This window comes from Aquarana catesbeiana, linkage group LG07 (assembly GCF_042186555.1).
Source record: "Aquarana catesbeiana isolate 2022-GZ linkage group LG07, ASM4218655v1, whole genome shotgun sequence".
Lineage (NCBI taxonomy): Eukaryota > Metazoa > Chordata > Amphibia > Anura > Ranidae > Aquarana > Aquarana catesbeiana.
Window position 1 is genome coordinate 15,670,630 of NC_133330.1, and position 24,061 is coordinate 15,694,690.

Here is a 24,061-nt window from a genome sequence, read left to right on the forward strand (position 1 = left end):
AAAAACACGCGAATCTCCGAGGAGGATCATCCGTTGTGTACCAAACAAACATCTCCAACCTTTCCTGTCTATTTCCTCTGGAAAGTCAAAGATTTTGAAGGAGCTGAAAAGCCGGAATCCAGGGAAGAAAATATTTCTGGCACATTCTGCAGACTCCTCCATGTAGAGATCTCTGCCTTCCCACCGACCCGCAGATCACATACAGACAACGGTCAGACACGGGACACAGACACGGGACACAGACATGAGACACGGGACACAGACACGGGACACGGACACGGGACACAGACATGAGACACGGGACACAGACACGGGACACGGACACGGGACATGGACACGGGACACGGACACGGGACACAGACAGGGGACACAGACAGGGGACACAGACACGGGACACGGACACGGGACACAGACATGAGACACGGGACACAGACATGAGACACAGACAGGGGACACAGACACGGGACACGAGACATGAGACATGGGACACGAGACACAGGACACAGACATGGGACACAGACACGGGAAACAGACACAAAGACACGGGACGCAGACACGGGACACAGACAGGGGACACAGACACGGGACACAGACACGAGACAGACAGGGGACACAGACACGGGACACAGACATGGGACACAGACATGAGACACAGACAGGGGACACAGACACGGGACACGAGACATGAGACATGGGACATGAGACACGGGACGCAGACACGGGACACAGACAGGGGACACAGACACGGGACACAGACACGAGACAGACAGGGGACACAGACACGGGACACAGAGACGAGACACAGACACGAGAAACAGACAAGGGACACAGACACGTGACACGGACACGGAAAAAAGACATGGGACACAGACACGAGACACAGACAGGGGACACAGACACGGGACACAGACACGAGACACAGACACGGGACACAGACACGGACATGGAAAAAAGACATGGGACACAGACACGAGACACAGACGGGGACACAAACACGAGACACAGACAGGGGACACAGACACGAGACATAGACACGTGACACGGACACGGAAAAAAGACATGGGACACAGACACGAGACACAGACAGGGGACACAGACACGAGACACAGACACGGGACACAGACACGGACATGGAAAAAAGACATGGGACACAGACACGAGACACAGACAGGGGACACAGACACGAGACACAGACAGGGGACACAGACACGAGACATAGACACGGGACACAGACACGGGACACAGACATGGAAAAAAGACATGGGACACAAACACGAGACACAGACAGGGGACACAGACACGAGACATAGACACGAGACATAGACACGGAAAAAAGACATGGGACACAGACACAAGACACAGACAGGGGACACAGACATTGGACACAGACACGGGACACAGACACGGGACACAGACACAAGACACGGGACACAGACATGAGACACGGGACACAGACATATTATACACTGACACCCCTGCAGAAGAAAAGGCCTCCAAAAAGACAAAAATCACGTTATATGAAGGAAAATTATCAAATGAAAAAAAAATATATTGTAATGGGGGACTCTGATAGGGGCTGGGATGTAAGGGGGGGGGGTTTGGACTCTGATGTAATGGGGTACTCTGCTGCTCAGGGGGACTCTGATGGGAACTGTCATCAGGGCCAGGACCAGGTGTGACATGTGGTATCATGGGAGGTGGGGAAATTTGGGGGGAGGCGGGATTTGTGCTAGGAGGGGGTAATGGGGGGGGATTTGTGCTGGGGGGGGGGGGGGATTTGGAGTAAGGGGAGAGAATGTGTACTTGAAGAGGAAACTTCAGGGGTAGAGAATTTGTGCTAGGAGGCACGATTGTTTTGGGGAGGGGCCATTTGTGCTAGGGGGGGGGCAAATATTTGTACTGGAAAGGAGGATTTCAGCATGGGGGCAGATTTGTACTGGGAAGAGGGAGAATTTATTCTTAGGGGGTAATCAGGCAGATTAGTGTTCAGTTTTTTTTTTTGGGGGGGGGGGATATTTTTCTGATACATAATGCTCATACATCTTGGTAGGGGTGCAGTTTGGCATGTTCGCCCGGGACTCTAGATGTCCTTGTCTGACTCCCATGTAAGGCAGGACTCTGATGTGGACTCTGAACAATGATTGTGTTGCTGTATATTGTGACATGTCAGGGATTTATTTATAAAGACCTGTAATGATATAGACAGGTCCTCTTTTATTAGGATCCCTCTAGGCCGATGAGCTGGTGGACCTCCACCGTCCCATAGAAGTTCTACACTGGATCTGGTCAGAATGGACACTTTTGGCCAGCTTAGGTCCTCCATAAATAAACTTTTCCTGAATATTCTCTCGTTAGGTCAGAGGTCACACACGGTAGCTGCACACAGAAGCATTTCTCTTTTTTCCTGTCTGTTGCCATTGGCTCGCTTTCTTTATCAGGACCCATTAGGAGCCCTGGGGAAGGTGGGGGTTATCTCCGCACATGACAGAATCCTTTCAACAAACACAATCCCGGTGTGAGGAGCGGATTCCACAGATAAGGAGATTTGGAGGGTCTCATGTGGTCACATAATATGTAGGGGGCAGATCACAAGGTGCTAATCCCAACCTTAATCTATGTAAGTGGACAATAAGAGGACGAGGTCAGTGACCCCGGAGGTGAGGCAGGAAGTGACAACCAGGAGCCATCCATTGTACATCTCCTTCATATCCAAGCGCTGTCCATCCACGGTGACCTCACATCATTAGCTCAGTAATGATCTACATATTGGCCTTGTGACGGAACTCCACACACGTTCTCCACAGCTCCGCCGACACTTAATAAAGAGCCTTGGAATAATCTGCCAAATGAGCCCCTCCCTGGTGGAGGAAATCCTGTAGCGGCTCTCCGGACCGGGCGGTACCGCTGGAAACACGGCATCCTCGAGGACAGGAAGTGACAGAACCATTTATCTGGATCCTGTCGCCAGGAGACGCCAACCATGGACAGTAACACCCATCTGGTAAGTTCTACCCAACAATCGGACATCAGGAGGAATTCCCTGGACATGGTGATAAATGTGGGTGCCGGTCTCCCCGCCACTCTCCATACATTCTTTATACTCATTAAATCTGCAATATGAGGTCCTTCCGTCAATGTAACACCCATCAAAAGTCCCATAAAGTACTTGCTGGGAACTAAACTTCTCTTAATGAACATTCCACATCTCCATGCAACATAGTAGCCCTTACACAGAATTCAATACATTCTCCCCCATTCATTTCCTTAGATTTCAGAAGTTCCTCTCACCCGCTGTGAAGGGCTTTACTCTTGTGGGTCATAGATGAAGGTCCCAGGGGCCGTGTATAGGTGATGTGCAGTCATACATTATACAACCGATATCTGCCCAGGAATGGCCCATGTCACTTTTAGTTGGATCCACTGACTGCCCTGCATGACTATGAGAGTTTCTCCTTGAAATGCTTCTAGTATGAAGGGAGGAAAGACTGAGGGATTGGGTCTATAGAAAAATATAGAGGTATGGGGTCCACAGGAGAGAGAGATGGAGGGCCATACATGGGGCTGAGGGATTGAGGTACTTAGGAAGGATAGAGGGATCAGGGTTCATTGGAGGGTCTGAGGAATTGTGGTCCATAGAGACAGAGATTTAAGTCTTTAGGAGTGACAGGAGGATTGGGGTCCATAAAAGGGGCAGAGGGATTGGAGTCCATGGGAAGGACACACTGAGTGGACTCCATAGGAGGTACAGAGGGATTAAAGACCATTGGACACAGAAATTGGAGTCCATAGAAGGGACAGAGGAATGGGGGTCTATAGGAAGGAGATAGGAATTGGGGTCCATAGGATGAATAGAAGGATTGGGGTCCTTAGGAAGGATAGAGAGATCAGGGTTCATTAGGAGGTCTGAGGGATTGGGGGCCATATGAGAGACAAACATTCAAGTCTTTAGGAGTGACAGAAGGGTTGGGGTCCATATGAGAGACAGAGATTCAAGTCTTAAGGAGTGACGGAAGGATTGGAGTCCATAGGAAGGATAGAGGGATTGGGGTCCATAAAATGGACAGAGACACTGGGATCCATAGGAAGAACAGATTGAATATCCAAAGGAGATACAGATGGATTAGGGTCCTTTGGGCAGACAAATTGGAATCCATAATAAAGACATTGGGGTAGGGGTCTACAGGAGGCACAGAGGAATGGGGGTATGTTGGAAGCAAGGAGATATTGGGGTCCACAGAAAAGACAGATGGATGGGGTCCATAGGAAGGATAGAGGGATTGGGGTCCATAGGAGGGATAGTGGGTTTGGGGTTCATTAGAGGGTCCGAGGGATTGGGGTCCATGAAAGTGACACAGGGTTTGGGATCCACAGGACGGACAACGGGAATGGAGTTCATAGGAGGTACAGACTAATTAAAGTCCACAGGAGGTTCGGAGGGGTTAATGTTCCTAGGACAGAGAAACTAGAGTCCATAGGAGGGACAAGAGAATGGGGGTCTACAGGAGGAACAGAGGATTTGGGGGAACATTGGAAGGAAGGATGGATTTGGGTCCATAGAAGGGACAGAGGGATGTGGTCCATAGGAAGGATGGAGGGATTGGGGTCCATACAAGGGACAGAGGGCTTTGAGTCCATAGGAGGGACAGAGTGATTGGGGTCGTTAGAAGGGACAGAGAGATTGAGGCCCACACGAGGGACAAAGGGTATGGAGTCAATAGGAGAGACAGATGGACTGGAGTCCAAAGTAGGGACTGAGGGACTGGAGTCCATGGGAGAGACAGAGGGGCTGGAGTCCATAAGAGGGACTAGAGTTCACAGGAGAGATGGCTGCATTATTTGCAGGGGAGATGCACACTGTAAAAGACAAAAGGAAAGCACACATCTGCCTGTTGCTGCACTGCCATGGATGCAAAATCAGAAGGAATAATATAATAAGCTATGGAAGGGGTCATATGATGGATTGATGAGACTTGTAGTCCCCCAACCACTATAAGACTATAGACTGAACACATTGCTGTAGAGATCCTCGTACTCTGCTCCACCTTTCAGTTCTCTATGGACATAAATTGCACATTCCGGATGTTTTCTAACCAAGCTGTGAATATCAGAACTCATACAGACAAGTCCCTTTGACCCTCCGTTTCCCACAGGAAGCTATCAGTCCCAAGCAATGTACAATGCTACACAGCTTGTATATACTGTATACTAATGATATATCCAGAATGGTGTTCTCTGGAATAGAGTAGAAGGACTGGGAGGGCCGTATCATACTAGTAGCATTGTAGCAGTTACAGATTTCTTCTCTTATTTTCTCTGCCAACTTGAAGCTGGAGACAAAACTACTCTATGTAACAGAAATAAAGAGAGCCGGCAAAACTGTAATCCTTGAAGTGTCGTTTATTGGTACAACAGAGTGACAATAAAACAATAAATTGCCGAAACGCGTCGGAACCTGTGAGTGGACCTGGTGTATGGATTGAGTTGTCCCTGCAGAGAGCGCTGTTACCTTTCTTCTTTTCCAAGCTTTTCTATGTACCTACAATTCACCAATTCATGGGTGTGCCATGGTTATTACCAGCTCTATTGGAACATGAGCAGATACTGAAGATGATGATTCCGTAGCTCAAAAGTCAATTGCTCAGTGATGGAGCCACAAATCGTGGGGAACGTCTGAGTTCTCCACCCCCTCACCACAGTTGTTCAACAACATAGCCAGCAAGGAGACAACTGCTTGACACCTAGTGTTTATCTCCGCTCTGAGTGGCAACAAGAGGAATGCAGGGGGAGAGGGGGGTGTCAGTCTCCCATCCCTCTAAGTAAAATATGCAAAAGTAACCAACCAGCCAGGAGATGGGTGACATGGCCAAGGTGACGGTTACTCCGGTAGTGAAGGGGGTTACGTGCTTGGCACCTTCACTAACAGTCGGTTCCCCACTTTCGGGGACCGGATTTGCAGCACAGAGTACCTAGGCACCTAGCCTGGAGTCACGGGAGAGTGATGAGAAGAAAGGCCTCAGAGTGAGAAAGCAAGCATGGAGAAGGAAGAAAGAGCATATCCTGTATCCTGTCGGAACAGTGGATTAGTCACTGGGAGTGAGGTGACCCTGCAGTCCTGCAGTGTCCCTGCTAGGGCGCCTGAAGCCACACCCACAAGTGTAACTGTCACTTCTAGTTTTTTGTTCAGAAAGAATTAGTAATGTAGCTGCAAGTTCCTGAACTACAATAACTCAGAAGAATATATAAGAAACGAAGGTCCAGGGTCTCCTCTGAGGTGTGTGACATTAGAACACATATGCCAAGCACAAGGCCCACGGGCCGAATCCACCCCGCTAGGCCTTGTCATGTGACCCTCACACCCCGTTTTGCAGCCGAAATGTGGCAGATCCTTATTCTGCCACCTCCAGCTCTCACCCTCCACTCTCGCTCCCCACTATCACTTACAAACACAGAAGCCTCCCAGATCTAACAGATCCTTACACACACAAGGTGGGAACGGGTCTCCAGAATCTGAGAGAGAGAACAATCTCCCTGCAAGGTGAGGCAGAACCACCTACATGGGGAGCTACTAGAGCTATACTAAACTCTGCACTCTGTACACAGCACACTCTTGAATTCTGCAGTCTGTGCATAGGGCACCCCTGGAACTGCACTCTGTACATAACGCACTCCTGAACTCTGCGCTCTGTACACAGCACACGCCTGAACTCTGCACTCTGTACACAGCACACTCCTAAATGCTGCACTCTGTACATAACGCACTCCTGAACTCTGCACTCTGTATGCAACGCACTGCTGAACTCTGCACTTTGTACGCAACATACTCCTGAACTCTGCACTCTGTACATAGCGCACTCCTGAACTCTGCACTCTGTACATAGCGCACTCCTGAACTCTGCGCTCTGTACATAGTGCACTCCTGAACGCTGCACTCTGTACAAAATACCCTCCTGAACTCTGCACTCTGTATCTAGCGCACTCCTGATCTCTGCACTCTGTATGTAGTGCACCCCAGATAGGACCGGCCCCTTGAAGGCAACTATACTGCTTATGCATCTCGCGAGGAAATGGAGTTTGACATCCCTGTATTAAGAGAACAGGAGGAGATATCTTTTTTTTTTAAAGATGAAGAGGTCAGAGGGCAGTTTAATACATCTATGGGCGAAGCGGATTTGGAACATCTATGGGCGAGGCGGATTGGTACATCTATGGGCGAGGCGCATACTCCTTTGGCTGAGGATCAAGCTAAATGCAATCTGGGAGCTCCGCTGGGTTTCTGACTTGTTTGCTTTAAAATAGAAGATTGCTGCCTGCAGAACAGCCGGGGAGCGATCAATACAGACCTAATCTAAAACTACAGGAGGCGGCCGGCTCCAGATACAAGCAATACACTCCGAACGTTCCTTTATCTCCCATGGAGCCGAAAAGCCAAATCCTATTTTGTGCCGAACGCTCTACAATGACACATTGTGCTCCGGGGACTCGTCACACACCGCCGTGGTGTACATTGTGCCTGCATGTAATTATAATGAGCATTGTCTCCCGGCATTACATAACATGTTACATAATACATATGTTCTGCACACACACGTGTGGCTGCATGGTGGACGGGCCCCCCCAGCCGTGCGCACACAGACCCAATCACACGCAGATTAGCACGCGCACGCTCCCCTGCACACCAACATTAACACACTCACGCTTCCCCGCGCACACAAACACAATCCCTCCTGGCAGGTAATTATCTTTCCAGGGCAAACTCACAGGGAGAGGGAGGGAGAGCGCCGAGGGGTAGACGAAACAGAGAATTAAATGGTGAATCGCTAAAGCAGGTAAATTGGGAGATAAGAAGGATTGGGGATGCCAAAAAATACAGTAACGGGAGCAAGCCAAGAGATTTCAGGAAAGAAAACAAAGAATGGAAAAGCTCATTGTTTCTATTAAAGGAGGTGAACGTAAGACGGGAAATTCAATGGAAAGGCGTGAAAAAAAATCCTTCATAACCAGCAAAGGGGGCCTGAGCAAGACCCATCAATACAAATGATTACAAATAGGAGCCATGCAGGGCAGTGACCTACTATTGATGAGAATACTGCCATTGGGACTTGAGATTGGGCCTAGAACAAACGCAGATCTATACTAAGATGAAAAGAGGGGGAAAAAACAACAAAAACATCAACAAAATACAAAAACTAAGGGCAGACTCTATGGATGAATTGGTCTTTTTCTGCCATCACTCTTCTATTTTTCCTACGACCCAAAAGACCCATGTGTGAGCCGCCCAGGCTCTCAGACGGTGTAAATCCTGAATGTCCACCACTATGAGGGCCAGTCGGGGAGGGAGCTCGTCCCTGCTCCTGTAATCATTCAGATGTGCGGCTAAGGGAAACCTTTCTCATATCCTTCTATTTTTCTAGCTTATTTTATTTTACCCCAAAAATGGCAGATTAGCAAAATGTTACCAATAACTGATAAGCTGAGCTCAACCACCATGGTGGAAGATTTGGAACCACTGCCCATAAAAGGCTGCACTGTCTATAGTGGTGTTACCAGGTCCAAAACCAATTTAACCATTATGCCGGGAAACCTAGAACTGCTGTCCATAAAATTGTCATGCTGTCTATAGTGGTGTTACCAGGTCCAGAATAAACTCAAATGTCATGATGGGAAATCTGGAACTCTGTCCATAAAATGTCAGGCTGTCTATAGCGGTATTACCAGGTCCAAAATTAACTCATCTGCCATGCTGAGAAAGCTGGAACCATTGTCCACAAAATGCAACACTGACTATAGTGGTATTACCAGGTCTAGGACCAACTCAACCACCATGGTAGGAAATCCTGATCTCTGCGCATAAATTCAATGCTGTCTATAGTGGTGACCAGGTCTAGATTCAGCTCAACCGCCATAGTGGGAAATCCTGATCTCTGCTCATAAATTCAATGCTGTCTATAGTGGTGACCAGGTCTAGATTCAGCTTAACCGCCATGGTGGGAAATCTGCAACTCTGTCCATAAAATGCAAATCTGTCTATAGTGGTGTTATCAGGTCCAGAACCAATAAATGGCCATGGTGGGAAATCTGGAACCACTGTCCATAAAATGCAATGCTGCCTATAGTTTTGTTACCAGGTCCAGAATCAACTCAACCACCATGGTGGTAAATCTGGAACTCTGTCCATAAAATGCAATGCTGTCTATAATGGTGTTATCAGGTCCATAACCAATCAACAGCCATAGTGGGGAATCTGGAACCGCTGTCCATAAAATGCAACACGTCTATAGTGGTGTTACCAGGTTCAGAAGTAACTCACCTGCCATGGTGGGAAATCTGAAACCATAGTCCATAAAACACACTTGCTATAGTGGTGTTACCAGGTCTAGAGCCAACTCAGTCGCCATTGTGGGAAATCTGTAACCACTTTCCATGAAATGCAGCTCTGTCTATAGCGGTGTTACCAGATCCAGAACAAACTCAACCACCATGGTGGGAAAGCCAGGACTGTCATCCATAAAATGCAACGCTGTTTATAGTGATATTACCAGGTCCCGAACCAACTCAACCGCCACGGTGGGAAATCTGGAACCATTGTCCATAAAACACAACGCTGTCTATAGTGGTGTTACCAGGTCCAGAACAAAATCAACCACCATGGTGGGCAATCCAGAACCATTGTTCAGGTCTAGAACTTAAAGCAGGCCTTCACCCATTTACATAACGTTCTTTCACCTGTCTCCTTCCCCCTTCTTCTTACACAATTGTGGTGTTAATTATTTACTGTAAAAACCTTCTTTCTAATTCTTACACATTCATCTCCTGAACCCTCACCTAGGTTGGGATGATGTATCTGGCCTCTACCACCTCCTGGGTTGTCTATGTCATATTCCAAAAATGCGGTTTGTGAGATCTCACAGGGGAACTGGTGCATAAGCAGACATGCCAGTGGTCTCTTCTTAGGTCTATAGGACCCGGTAGAGACCAACAGCATGTCTGAGCATGCGCTGGATTTTGTTTAAACATGGACTATTATTTCTTTTTCATTTTCTGATAGAGACAAATATTACAGATTTGAAATGTAATGTAGGATGGATAGGGCAAGGTTCCAAAATGTTTGACTTAAGGGAACTCCAATTTATACATTTTAATGGTTTGTCCATTTTTGAGACGACAACATGCAGCTGTCCTTTACTGCACGCGTTTTTCTTGCTAATGTGGTTTCACAGGCAGACATATTTTATGTCTTAGATTTGCAATGCAAATCCAGTGCTTGGCCATTAACAGGGGCCGTGTACACAAAAAAATTCCAATGCACAAAACCCATATGTTGTAATTATTTATACATATTTGATGTATACACATTACATATATAGAGTTCCAGTTACGAGCCTGGGCCACAGTAAAATTAAAACACATATTTATCGGGCAATGTAAGAGTTAATGGGGGTGCTATTCAACACTACTCTTGCTGAACCTTCTTCCGTTATGTTGAGACTTCGAATCCCTAAGATGTGACCCGCACAGCGGGAAAGGGGGCCACATCCCAGACAAGTACACTAAATAAACATCATTATTTATATACCGCAGTGCACAGCTAGACCCTGAGCCCAGCTGAAAATCCACTCACCAGCTCAGGATCCCAACGCCTCAAAAATAACATAGAGGGAGGGAGAGCTCTGTGATCAAGGACAAAACCAAACCAGAAATTCACACAAAGGCTGAACGGTATCCAGAAATCTCCTGCGGTACAAACACCAGAAATACAGCTTATATTACTGTCCAGTGGCTGCATCTGCTGCAACAATGCCGTCCAAATAATTACCGAATACAATATGTACAAGCAGTCCGCTTAAAGAGCAAATAATTGTTAAGGGACAATTTTGGATTAACAGCTAAACACACAACCAAGGCAGAGAGGGCCAAAGAAAGTCAGAGAGGATCATAGAATATCCCAGAGAGTCAGGGAACGCCAAAGTGGGTCAAAGAAGACCACAGAGGGCTAGAGAAGACCACAGAGGGTCAAAGGAGACCAAAGAGGGACATAAAGGTCTAGAGAAGACCAGAGAGGTCCAAGGAGCTAAACAGGACTAGGGAAGATCAGGGAGGTCTGGAGAAGCCCAGGAAAGTCCAGAGAGGGCCAAAGCCAGTTAGTCCAATTTAGAGAAGACCAGATGGAGTCAGGTAAAGAGGGTCAGAGAAGACCACAGAAGGCCAAAGAGGTCTAAAGAAGACCAGAGAGATCCAGAAAGAGCCACAGAGGGCTAGAGAAGATTAGGGAGGTCTAGGGAATCCCATGAAAGGGCCACAGAGAGTAAGTGCAATTTAGAGAAGGCCAGACAGGGTCAGAGAAAGCCAAAAAGAATCAGAGGAGACCACAGAGGGCCATAGAGGTCTGGAGAAGACTAGAGAAGTCCAGAGAGAGCTATAGAGGGCTATAGAAGGTCAGGGAGGTCCAGCGAAGCCCAGGAAAGTCCAGAGAGGGCCAAAGAGAGTAAGTGTGATTTAGAAAGGACCAGACAGGGTCAGAGACACCCAAAAAGGATTAGAGGAGACCACAGAGGGACATAGAGGTTTAGAGAAGACTACAGAGGTCCAGAGAGAGCCATAGAGGGATAGAGATAATCAGGCAGCACTGAAGAAGGCCAGAAAAGTCCACAGAGGACCACAGAGAGTAAGAGAGGTTTAAAGTAGCCCAGATAGAGTCAGAATGATCCAAAGAGAGTCAGAAGAAACCATAGAGTGCTAGGGAAGTCCGGAGAAGGTCAGATAAGGCTATAGAGGACAACACAATACCAGAGAGTTGGAAAAAAATAGAGAGATCCAAATAGAAAACTATAGTGGGCCAGAGAAGATCTGAGAAGTCTCAAGAAGCCCAGAAAGGTCCAGAGAAAGCCCGAGAGGGTCAGGAAAATACCAGCGAGGGAAAGAGGGGACCAGAGAAAGTCAATGATAACGAGCATAGAATGGAGGGAGCCTGAGAGGTCCAGAGTAGATTAGAGTTGACCTGAGAGGGGCAAAAGGAGCCAGATAGAATCAGAAAGGACCAATAAAGACCACGGGGAGACAGGGGGGATCAGAAAAGACCAAAGAGAGTAAAAAATCCAGGGAGGGTAAAAGAGAGCCAGAGGATGCCAGAAAGGGTCAGAGAAAACCAGAGAAATTCAGAGTGACTTCGAGGGGATCTGAGAATACCAGACAGGGCTGGAGGGAGCCACAGTGGTCCAGAGAAGACCAGAGCTGTTCTTAGAGAGTCAGAGAATTCCAGAGAGGGTCAGATAGATCTAAAAAGACCAACAAGGCCTAGAGGGAGCTAGAGGGGGTCAGAGAGCGCCAGAAAGATTCTGAGGAGAAGACCAAAGAGAGTCAGTGGATCAGAAAAGGTCAGCGAGAATCATAGAAGTTCAGGGAGAGCCACCTCCCCGCATATTAACTGTTAGAGTGAGATGAATCTGAATAACTGAGATGACAATCTTGAGGGGCCCGTGTAGGAATTTCATGTGTCCCATATGTGTGTTTTTTATGATGCAGCAGTGTCCCTTTACCTGTCCTTAGCTCACAGATAGAGCATATGGTAGAGACACTTCCATTATCATATCTGTAATACATGTGCTGCTGATAGAGGGAAGTTCCAGGAAAGGCTGATATTTAGGTAACAGGTGAGCTTTGGACATACCAGTCGTATATTGTTAGGAATATCTGGCATTATCACATGTATGATGAATAAACAATCTTTTTTTGCAGGAAAGAAAGATCGTTCCCAGATCTGGTAAGAGCTGACTAATGTCTATAGCTGGTGTCAATGAATTGAAAATATTAACTTATGTGTATAAATGATTGTAAACTTAAATGAAGGCCAACATCTCTCCTACCACATATATACTTATAACTCCGATACAAGGAGTAAATATATCTGATATGGCTTCTGTCTTCAGTTCTTAAACACCAGATGACACAACCCCCCCCCCCCCCACCCCCATTCTTCCAGAGAAGGAGTCAAATGCTAATTTTCCTCTGAAAGAAGCTTACCTAGTTCATCAATTGTGACCCAGAGGCATCTCCTGAGGGGTCACTTGCAAAACACACTGACATCCCACCTACTTCATCTCCAAGACCTCCACTCTAAGCCTCCATAGAATGTCCCTTGACAGCCTCTGACAGATGGGCAACACCCACTTGCTTAACCCTATCTCGGCCCTCATCCCTTCAAAGGCAAATGGCTGAGCAGACACAAAGGGAAAGGCATTGATCATGGGACGCCTGACTGGCAGCTGTCACTCCCACCCATTCCCTTTTTAAATCACGCATTGGCTACTGGGTGGAGATTAGGAGCTTGTTGATGAATGGCAGATAAACCAGAATCGTGATCTTTGACCTCTCCCAGGTGCTAATCCACCCCAGGCCCACAACACAGCGGGACGATTGTCCAGCACCTCGGGAGAGCATGAGCTACATTCCTTCATACATTCACATGCAGAATCAAAAAATGCCTTTATTTTGCTTTATTTTAGTTTTGGATGGAGTAGGAAAGAGAGAGACCCCTGTTGGGTTTGTATGTACTGTTTAATTGGGGATAAAATATTGGTGACACCAGAAGGCGACTCCATTGGAAGATTCCCCCCTCACCTCCTCTTCCCATGACCACTCCAAAATTTTGGATTTCTCATTAGTTCCTGTCCTGTGCCAATGGTCATCAAGACAAATAGAGATGGTGAATCTCCACATCGGGGACGCGGGGGTTTTATCACTTCCCCATTCCGTCTAAACTTTGAGTAAAAAGTTTTGGCTTTCTATACACTTTAATTTTCTCTTGAATCTGCTGTAAACTAGGACTTGGCTTCTTGTCAGCAATGTGTAATGTAGATGTCCCCACTTGGAAAGACGGAGTTGGAGTATATTGTATTTGTATTATATTTTATGTTTCCACCAGAATTTTATACATGTACTTATTATGTAACAGCTTGCACAGCAGAGGTTTGCAGGAACCCATTACAGCTTCCACAGGTCCATGCACTCTGAGCTTCTAAAAATTGACTTGCACCCCAGAGAGTTATGCCGCGTACACACGAGCGAACTTTGGTCCGACGGACCAAGTCTGGCGGACAATTCGACCATGTGTGGGCTTCATCGGACCTGCAGCGGAATTTTTTGGTCGAAAATCTGACGGACTTTAGATTTGGAACGTTTCAAATCTTTATGTCAGAACTCCGCCGGACCCAGTTCCTGTCGAAAAGTCCGCTCGTCTGTATGCTAGTCCGACGGACGAAAACCGACGCTAGGGCAGTTATTGGCTACTGGATATCAACTTCCTTATTTTAGTCCGGTTGTACGTCATCACGTACGAATCCGTCGGACTTTGGTGTGATCGTGTGTAGGCAAGTCCGTTCGTTGAGTAAGTCCGTTGGAAGTCTGCCGAAAGTCCGTCGGATAGTCCGGTCGAAAAGTCTTCTCGCGTGTACGTGGCATTAGAGGTAGCCAAAAAAGGTCAAAGAAGACCACAGAGGGCCAGAAGGGTCTAGAGAAGACCAGAGAGGTCCAGAGAGCCATACAGAGCTGGAGAATATGGGGGGGGGGTCTGGAAAAGTCCAGAGAGGGCCGAAGAGAGTAAGTGCAACTTAGAGAAGACCAGACCGAGTCAGAGACAATCAAAGAGGATAGAGGAAGCCACAGAAGGCCAAAGAGTTCTAGGGAAGATAGAGCATCAAAGAGGATCAGAGGAGACAAGAGAAGGCCAGAGAGGTCTAGAGCAGATCCAAGAGGTCCAGAGAGCCTTAGAGAGCTAGAGAAGATTAGGGCAGCCTAGAGGAGCCCAGAAAGGTCCAGGGGGGGCCAAATAGAGGCCCCATACACACTATTAGATTTTCTGCAGTTTTATGTCTTCAGATTTACCAAAACCATATAATATGAGGTCAAACCTTAAGAGTTTAAAGAGTGTATGCAAACAGGCAGGCCCTTGCACTACATGGTTTTGGTAAATCCGAAGACAAAAATCTGCAGAAAATCTAATAGTGTGTATGGGGTCTAAGAGAGGTTTAAAGAAGCCCACAATAGATCCTGAATAAACCAAAGAGGGTCAGCGGAGACCATAAAGGGTCAGAGAAGTCTAGAGAAGACCAGCTAAGGCTATGGAGGACAAGTAAACAGCTGAGAGAATTGGAGAATATTAGAGAGGTCCAGAGAGAAAACTATAGAGGGCCAGGGAAGATCTGAGAGAGCTCGAGAAGCCCAAAAGTGTCCATAGGAAGCCTAGTGGTACGGAGGGAGCTCGAGTTTCGTAAAATTGCTTACGTATTACTTGCAGTTCTTCCTGTTAGGCCTCATTTACACTTATGGACAAGGCGTGGTAAAAATAGACAGTTGAGCCATGGTTTTACTGCAGCCCATCCTAACTTAACACAGCAGGTGAATGGGATGGAACATTTGCCGCCATATAACTTATATCCTTATATGCCACGTTCAGCAGGAAGAACCGCTGTCAAAGGAGAGACCCATTTATGTGAATGGGGCCGTGATGCGACTGCTTGTAATGCATGCAGCTGCTGCACTTCAAGGGTTAAAACAGTTGGTGTAGAGGCGCCATTGCCTCCCAACTGCCTATCAACTGCTCTCTGGAAAGCGATCCATCATGGATTTCTTTTAAGAGGGGGTGGTGAGCGCTACTAAAAGTGAAATGCATGGGCTGCCCTACACGTCGCACGCATGAGCATGCAGAAATCGCACAGAAACGCGCTACGTTGCGCCTGCATGGTGTGAATGGAGCCTTGCCAAGGCTACTGCAATAAAGACCAAGTGAAAATAAAACTCATCAGGGCTACTACTTTTTCTTTCATCTTTTTCTCGGTCCACCCTGATCTTTCTGATCAATGGAAATGTAAATCAGTCTGATCAATTGAAATTAATATAAGTCAGTCTGGCCAAGGCATCAATCAATTCATCTGGCCAATCGATGAAATCAAATCAGATCCATCAATCAAACCATCCGATCAATCAAATTAAATGTAAATCAATCCAATCAATGGAATGTAAATCAATCAGATCAATGGCTCAACCAAATCATCTGTTCAATCAATCAAATCAAATGAACCAATTAACCCATCTGATCAGTCAAATTAAACATCCATCAATCTGATCAATGGACATAAATGTCATTCAATCCGATTATTGGATCTATCAATCAAATACAATAGAACCCATCAATCAAGCCATCTTATCCATCAAAATAAATGTAAATCAATCTAATTAATGGATCAATCAAATCAAATAGGATCCATCAATCAAGCTGTTTGATCGGACAAATTAAATGTAAATCAATCGGAGGAATGGATCAATTAATCAAATCAAATAAAATACATTAATCAAACCATCTGATCCATTAAATAAATGGAAATCAATCTGAACAATGGAATGTAAATCAATCCAATCAACGGAATGTAAATCAATTGGATCAATAGCTCATTCAAATCATAAAGAGGAATGGCATTGGAATTGCGCGTGGCGCAATGGGCGTCTATCAGCAGCGTTTTGGGTGCCATTAACAGGCACAGTGCATGTCTGAAGCACGTTTTTTGAAATACGCAACAAAACACGCTTTTTTTTTTTTAGTCAATCGATCAAATGAAATTAGATCCATCAATCAAACCATCTGATTCGTCAAATTAAATGTACATTGATCTGATCAAATGTAAATCAATATGAGTAATCGATCAATCATTTAAATCAAATCAGATCCATCAATCAAACAATGTGATCAATCAAATTAAATGCAAATCAATCTGATCAATGGATCAATTAATCAAATCAAATAAAATCCATTAATTAAATCACCTGATCCATTAAATAAATGTAAATTAATCAGATCAATGGCTAAATCAAATCAACTGGTCGATCAATCAAATTAAATCAGATCCATCAATCAATCCATCTGATCAGTCAAATTAAATGTACATTGATCTGATCAATAGACATAAATGTAAATCAATCTGATTAAAGGATCAATCAAATCAAATCCATCAATTAAAATGTCTGATCCATCCAAATAAATGTAAATCAATCTGAAAAATCGATCGATCAATCAAATAAAATAAAATCCTTTAATCAAACGATCTCATCAACCAAATTAAATGTAAATCAATCCAATCAATGGACATGAATTGATCCACAGCGCGACTTCCAGGATTACCGGAAAGGTTCAAGTGATTTTCCAGATGCACGCCGACGCCGTCTGGCTTGACGCATTGAATGAATTAATCAATCAAATCAAATGAGATCCATCAATCAAACCACTCAATCCATCAAATTAAATGTAAATCAATCCGATTGATGGATTTTTATTTTATTTGACTGACTGATCCACTGATCAGATTGATTTACATTTATTTGATGGACATTTGATTGATGGATCTTTTTTGATTTGATTGATTGGCGCTGGCGTACATCTGGAAAAATCAATTGAACCTTTCCGGTAATCCTGGAAGTCGCGCTGTGGATCAATTCATGTCCATTGATCGGATTGATTTACATTCAATTTGGTTGATCAGATCGTTTGACTAAAGGATTTTATTTGATTTGATTGATCGATCCATTAAAAAGATTGATTTACATTTAATTTGACTGATCAGATGGTTTGATTGAAGGATCTGATTTGATTCGATTGATAGATCCCTTAATCAGATTGATTGACATTTATTTTGATGGATCAGATGGTTTGATTGATGGGTTTTATTTTATATTTTATTTTATTGATTTATCCATTAAAAAGATTGATTTACATTGAATTTGACATTTAATTTGAATCCTGGAAGTCACGCTGTGGCTGTGGATAAATTCATGTCCATTGATTAGATTGATTTACATTTAATTTGGTTGATCAGATCATTTGATTAAAGGATTTTATTTGATTTGATTGATCGATCCATTAAAAAGATTGATTTACATTTAGTTTGGCTGATCAGATGGTTTGATTGAAGGATCTGATTCGATTCGATTGCTAGATCCCTTAATCAGATTGATTTACATTCATTTTGATGGCTCAGATGGTTTGATTGGTGGATTTTTATTTTATTGACTGATCCAATTAATCAAACCATCCGATCAATCAAATGAAATGTCAATCAACCGGATTCAATCGAAACGCAACTCTCTGCTTAAAAGAGAAGAGGGAATTTTAGCCAATCAGACGGGAGATTTGTGTCCATGGGGCTGGGTAAAGGCCGCCGTTTTGATAACGACCTTGATCGTTCAGGTGCCTGGGCGATAACGGGTTAAGGAGCGCCGCAAGACCCCTCCCCCCTCCCGCTGGTACCCCTAGGAAATCAGTGTGCCAGGGAAACCCATTACATCCTGTCTGTGTCAATTAGCTTCTAATTATGGGCTTGTAATGCTCGGGAGATAATTAACATGTAAATGACATTACAGTGTTTATAGTCAATAAAGTCTCGCTGGGACATCTCGTGTCACCTGACGCGCGGCGTATCAGGGAGGTGCACGGGGCGCCGAGGTTCAGGGGTGAGGGGGGGGGTGGGGATGATAAATCCCAGAAGGGGGGGGATGAAGAGGAATGGCAGAGCACAGACGCAGTTGACGGATTTATTTGGGGTGGGGGTGGGGGGCTCGGTGCGTTTTCCAGCGTCTCCTCCGTGACTACCGCGCCGCGCGGGAGGAGATCCCGCACCCCCACCCACAGCGTGACTTCCAGGATTGCCGGAAAAGTTTCAAGTGATTTTCCAGATGCACGCCGACGCCGTCTGGCTGGACGCATTTAGATGTGAAAAATATTAGGGGGTGGGCTGTACTGACTGCGCACATTTATGTTGCATCCATATACCAGAGCGGAGCTCCAGGGTGATAGAAAAAGACACATAATAACGCATGTCCTCATCCAACCAGCCCTTTAAAGTCCCCATTCACGCTTAACGCTCGCTATTTTTTCTAATTTTTTTGACATTTCCGTGGGGTTTCAGCGCGTAGCGCACAGGACAGCTCGTTCGCTCGCCGCCAAACGCGCCAAAGAAGCTCTAGAGCCTTTTCGAGGAGCGCCCATCCCCCCCGGCATCTTGGCGCGTTTGTAGCACGTTTGCTGCACGACAAAACGCACGGCGCGATGAGCATCTGTCGACACCGCTTTGGTGCCATTGACTGGCGCGATGCGTGTGTGGAGCAGGTTTTTTTTAAATTCGCACCAAAAACTCACTTTTTCTCTGCAGTTTGTCGCACGTTCTGGGAACGTAAATGTTTCGCGGGCTTCCCGATCGTGTGATTGGCTGTGGTGGTGTCCTACCAACTCCATGACTGGAAGCTGTTGATGACAGCGCTGTCACTGCGATCACATGATTGGAAGCCTGTCCTGCCAGCTCCTAATCATCACTGTATGACTAGAAGCTGTCGGTGACAGCGCTGTCACAGTGATCACATGATCGGGAGCCAGCTCTATCATCGCCCAGTTGTCAGCGCCCCCCCCGTATTCAGTCTGCAACATTATAAGTTTGTAGCAAGTCACAAAGCAAGAGGCTGCAGCAGGGGCCAGCCAAGATCCAATCAGCAGGGGCCAGCCAAGATCCAATCAGCAGGGGCCAGTCAAGATCCAATCAGCAGGGGCCAGCCAAGATCCAATAAGCAGGGGCCAGCCAAGATGCAATCAGCAGGGGCCAGCCAAGATCCAATCAGTAAGGGCCAGCCAAGATCCAATCAGCAGGGGCCAGTCAAGATCCATTCAACAGGGGCCAGCCAAGATCCAATCAGCATGGGCCAGCCAAGATCCAATCAGCAGGGGCCAGCCGAGATCCAATCAGCAGGGGCCAGCCAAGATCCAAACAGCAGGGGGCAGCCAAGATCCAATCAGCAGGGGCCAGCCAAGATCCAATCAGCAGGGGGCAGCCAAGATCCAATCAGCAGGGGCCAGCCAAGATCCAATCAGCAGGGGCCAGCCAAGAACCGAAGAACTGCACCGACAGTCCAGAAAGGACCCAAGGTGATGCCTGAACAAAGATGGCGCTGTCCTTCTGGAGAGAAAAGCAGATGAAGGCATTGTCAGGGCCGAGTACTGCGATCTCTGTGAGAAGGATTATATATATATATATATATCTGATGACAGGTCCACGTTAAGGGGAACCAAGCCCAGGACCTCCATGCTAACCACAAGGCCACTGTGCCGCCTGTTGCAGTATTTGTTGCTATCGGTGTTACTTTAAGGAATCCTCCAGCATGTGCAGATGATTTCCGCACTCCATATCACACCATATGTGGAGTATTAAGTCTCTCAATATTACAGCATATGCCGGGGATTACCCCCAGGAACAGGACTCCATATGTGGAGTATTAGAGCGCGCCGCGCGCCCGAGGTGCGCCGCCATATGTGGAACGTTCGGGAACACATGCACCGTATTACCTGCAGATACAATGTTACCTCCAGGAATATCCCTCTTTATTGCCGATCACTGGAAGGTTTAATGATCGGGAGGGAGAAGCTGACAATCTGGGAAAGGGGGGGAGGGGAAGCGATTGTCGGATTCAATCGTTCTGTAGAGACGGCAATTTAAAAGCAATTTTGGAAGTGGACCAAAAAAACACGGCGAGCTTTCTGGGTGGTTCCTGATTTCTGGGGAATGTTTACTCTGTATAATGAGGATGAAGTCATTTCATATTGGCGAGGACGCAATGATGTCAGCGACAAATAAATGAGCGCGAATCGAGGGCGACAGGGCCGGGGAAGCGGTCACCCTTATCCTGGGATACCAACGATCCCAGAGAACGTCTTTTTTTTTTATTCGATTCGTAGATCTCTCTGTGGTCGGTGTACCTGTAGGCGCGGCAGAGAGCAGACGGGGAGAGGGAAGGGGGCTCTTGATTTGCCTAATATCAGGTTGGGGAAGGTTGGTGAGCCACAAGCTGCTCTTAGTGGGAGAAGAGAAAGCCCTGGGATTGGCAGATAATTATAACCGCTCGCACCGCGGCTGTCATGGGACCCCCTACACTCAGTCATTACCGGAGAGGAGGAGGGGGGGGAATAAAAATGGGGGGGGGGGGGGCAAACACCTTGCCATTGTAAAGGTGGAGGGAAAAGACAATGCAGCCGGGAAAGAGAAGGAGTAGATGAGAATGCTACAGAGCAGGGAAGGAGAGCTGGCAATTTAGGGGCCCGTGTGCTCCTTCTCTGTGGCCCTTAAGGATAAAGTAAATTAGCTCCACCCCCCCCCCCTTTTATGTTCTCCAGTAGATACGTTACGCTTTATGACATCGTTCTACAGCCAAACAGTTCCAGAAATGTTTTATGGCCCCCTTTATATAACGCAAAATGCAATTTTTTTTTACTATAATGTTAAAGGAACAGTCCAATTAAAAAAAAATTACATTATTGCATTCAAGTGTGCAGAGCATTGCAACCGTGATCATTACATCATAGCCCCCCCCCATTGTTCACCCCCCAGTTCTGTACAAAGGAAGCAAACATTGGACTGTAAATGCGTCACGGTCCTGCTGCCAGCTGTGATGGAAGATGGGACTTGTAGTCCTCTTATTTACATTATTACATTGAAGTCTGCAGAGCATTTCAACTGCGATCATCACATCATAGCCCCCCCCCCCCCTCCCCTCATTGTTCATCCCCCAGGTCTGTACAGGGGAAGCAAACATTAGGATACAAGTGCTGGGAGGTACTGCGTGAGGTTGGGGGGTACTGTGGAGGCTGAGGGGTCCCGGAGGCTGCTATGGGAGGTTAGAGAACACTTTAGGAGCTGGGAGGTACTGTGTGAAGTTGAGGGGGACTGTGGAGGCTGAGGGCTCTCAGGAGTCCTGGAGGCTGCTATGGGAGGATGGAGAACACTTTAGGAGCTGGGAGGTACTGTATGAGGTTGGGGGGTACTGTGGAGGCTGGGGGCTCTCAGGGGCCCTGGAGGCTGCTATGGGAGGTTGGGGGACACTAAAGTTGCTGGCAGGTACTGTGTGAGGTTGGGGGGTACTGTGGAGGCTGAAAGCTCTCAGGGGTCCTGGAGGCTGCTATGGGAGGTTAGGGAATGCTAAAGGTTGCTAAAGGAATGCTAAAGGTACTGTATGAGTTTGGGGGTACTGTGGAGGCTGAGGGCTCTCAGGGGCCCTGGAGGCTGCTATGGGAGGTTGGAGAACACTAAAGTTGCTGGCAGGTACTGTGTGAGGTTGGGGGGTACTGTGGAGGCTGAGGGCTCTCAGGGGTCCTGGAGGCTGCTATGGGAGGTTGGAGAACACTATAGGAGCTGGGAGGTACTGTATGAGGTTGGGGGTACTGTGGAGGCTGAGGGCTCTCAGGGGTCCTGGAGGTTGCTATGGGAGGTTGGAGAACACTATAGGATCTGGGAGGTACTGTATGAGGTTGGGGGTACTGTAGAGGCTGAGGGCTCTCAGGGGCCCTGGAGGCTGCTATGGGAGGTTGGAGAACACTATAGGAGCTGGGAGGTACTGTATGAGGTTGGGGGTACTGTGGAGGCTGAGGGCTCTCAGGGGCCCTGGAGGCTGCTATGGGAGGTTGGGGGACACTAAAGTTGCTGGCAGGTACTGTGTGAGGTTGGGGGGTACTGTGGAGGCTGAAGGCTCTCAGGGGTCCTGGAGGCTGCTATGGGAGGCTGGGGAATGCTAAAGTTGCTGGGAGGTACTGTGTGAGGATGGGGGTACTGTGGAGGCTGAGGGCTCTCAGGGGCCCTGGAGGCTGCTATGGGAGGTTGGGGAACACTAAAGTTGCTGGCAGGTACTGTGTGAGGTTGGGGGGTACTGTGGAGGCTGAAGGCTCTCAGGGGTCCTGAAGGCTGCTATGGGAGGTTGGGGAATGCTAACGTTGCTGGGAGGTACTGTGTGAGGTTGGGGGTATTGTGGAGGCTGAGGGCTCTCAGGGGTCCTGGAGGCTGCTATGGGAGGTTGGAGAACACTATAAGAGCTGGGAGGTACTGTATGAGGTTGGGGGTACTGTGGAGGCTGAGGGCTCTCAGGGGCACTGGAGGCTGCTATGTGAGGTTGGGGAACACTATGGGAGCTGGGGGGGCTCTGTGGGAGGTTTTGGGGTCTGCATCTGACTGGAGGCTTGGGAGAGAGAAGGCCCAACAGTGGCCACGGAACTACTGCTATAAAAAATGAATTCTACCAGAAAGTAAATCAGGGGATGAGGAGAAACAAATATGGCAAAAAAAGTAATAGAGCGACCAGGAAGATTCCATGTCTCTATCAGAATATACTAAATGGTTATTTTACAGCAACCGAGAGATAAGCTTTGTGACGGATCACTCATCCGCCAGCCGGAGGCCCTCAGAAAATTCTCAGCCGAGCGAAGTGTCATTATTTCATACTTAACGCCGCTGTTCTGCAATATTTGCGTTTCTGGGGAAAGCCGCCTGGCGGGCCGTGGGGTTTAGCGATAATGCTTCATTTCATTGCTTCCATGTAAGATTTATTATCCTCAATCTCGATGTAATTGTTCACAATTCCGCTCGGCGCGGAGAACGGTTTGAATGGGTTTATTGTTTTGTCGTTTTTTTTTTTTAATAAGAGCAGCAACATCGGAGGTAATCTGAAATCACAATATGAATATTACAATCGCCTGCATAGGCAGCGGCTGTGCGCACACACCGAGCCTTCGAGGTCACATTTCAAATGGAACTCCAAGCAAACAAGAGAAAGGGCCCTGAATTCTGTGTGTGTATTGCAAAATGTTACATTTATTTTACAATATTCTGATACAAATTATCTGCTGGAAACATATTATCTTCCCGTAATCATCTGCATACTGGGAATGATGCTCAGACAGGGCCGTGGATAAGTGGGTACCACCAGACCTCCTGTACAGGGCCCAGGCCAGCAGGGGGGCCCAGGCAACTGGGTGAATTGGAAGTGGGCAGGGAGGGTGATTGGCACAGCGGGGAATGGCAATTACTGGAAAAATCCATGTACGGCTCTCTCTGCAGCAGCTGAAAGCTGGCTTCTTCTCCTCTCCCTCCTGCTGGCTTTCAGCTGCTGCAGAGAAAGACCATACAGGGATCTGTTCCAATAATCGCCCCCCCCCCTGCCGTCAGGGCCGTGGATAAAAGGATACCACCAGGCCTCCTGTGCGGGGGGCCCA